Source organism: Penaeus monodon, chromosome 22, assembly GCF_015228065.2.
Source record: "Penaeus monodon isolate SGIC_2016 chromosome 22, NSTDA_Pmon_1, whole genome shotgun sequence".
Classification (NCBI taxonomy): domain Eukaryota; kingdom Metazoa; phylum Arthropoda; class Malacostraca; order Decapoda; family Penaeidae; genus Penaeus; species Penaeus monodon.
In genome coordinates this window covers 32,749,887-32,751,252 of record NC_051407.1, presented here as the reverse complement: position 1 = coordinate 32,751,252, position 1,366 = coordinate 32,749,887, and the positions used below count along the sequence as shown (strand labels likewise).

At 37.8% G+C, this 1,366-nt stretch overlaps 1 protein-coding gene across 1 annotated transcript in view; it reads right to left on the bottom strand.

Moving 5' to 3' along the window:
- The window catches only part of LOC119587416 (zinc finger protein 358-like), a gene marked incomplete at its 3' end in the record, with an annotated part of 14,558 nt that overhangs the window by 1,898 nt on the left and 11,294 nt on the right, over nt 1-1,366 (bottom strand).

Sequence of the window (1,366 nt, the reverse complement as noted above, 5' to 3'; positions counted from 1 at the left end):
ATAGTTAGTAACTTTATGACTGCACAACTAGGCTTACCCCACTAGAAGTATCAAATACTCCCAAAATACAGCATTTTAATGATATATTGTAAAATATGTGATATACATAAGTTTTCCCCTTTTTCAATAGTCACAAGCAATTCACTTGTAATTTAGAATGCATTTTGAAGTTTAGACACATTAAGATTTTTCAAATCCAAAAATACTGTAAATGGGATTGCTCATTTCTTTGCTGATGTGAATTAGTAGCATTTTAATTGACTTTGAAGTGAAAATAAAATTATAAGGGGGGGTTTTGCTCCAACAAAGTCATTCCTAAAAACTATGAATGTATATTCATCATCATACTGGAGTACTAACAGCTGCAGTAATGCTAAGCAACAATAGCAACAGTGCATGGAGAAGAAGCAGTTGTTAGTCAGCCCTATTGCTTTCTAAATAAATAAGTTTGTAACAGGATCATCAGTGAGTACATGCTGCTACAGAAGCTGGCTGTGGGACTGTACAAGCCAGCTTGTGTTCTAGACCTGTGGCCAGTTTCAGGATGTAGACCACTTGCAAGCATACTACATGACACTATTTGCTCCTGATGAGGATCTGAAACCCCAATTAATGTCACGGGGAAAACCATTCCGCCAATGACATTATCACAACAGCCTGCACAGAGAAGGCTTCGCTGGGCCACCAGCCAGGCAAGACGTATGCCCAGCAACAAATACCACTTGCAGTGCTTGAGAGAAGTTGAGCCACTTCTGAAGGTTCAGTCACTTAGTGAAAAAGCAAAAGATGTAGCTAGCAGTGTGACTGCATCCATGTGCTCAACCAGCCACACATAACTAGATGTCCGGTAACAAGAAGCAGGTCATAAAGGGCACAGCCGGCACTGGTTAATGCATGGCAATGGTTAATGGTTAATAAAGCAAATAAATGAGCTATACTATGTACTATGGAAAGGGTAAAGAGGGGCATTAATGTGTTAATGATGTGCTACTTATAAAAAGCCATACAACAGTTTAGCACAGTATGGCATTGAAAAGGTTAAAGAGAGATGAAGGTAAAGAGTGAATAAATGGAGCAATACAGGAATCAAGGGGAAAAGGGGGTTAAGGGTAGAAAAGTTATTATGAAACAAAATATGAGTTATCAAGGTTAAAAAAGGATGCCAGAAAAGTAGGAGGGGATGAAATAGGAAATGACACAAGGGATCAGAGGAAAGTTTCAGGAGGAATGTCTAAAAAATACATATTCCAATTAGGGAAAAATACATTTTTCACATTTTGTCAACAAACAAAGTTTTTTTTTTTAAGAAATGAGATTTAAGATGTCTTACTGGTAAGAAAAGAGGGTGGGAGTTGCAAAGTTCTGG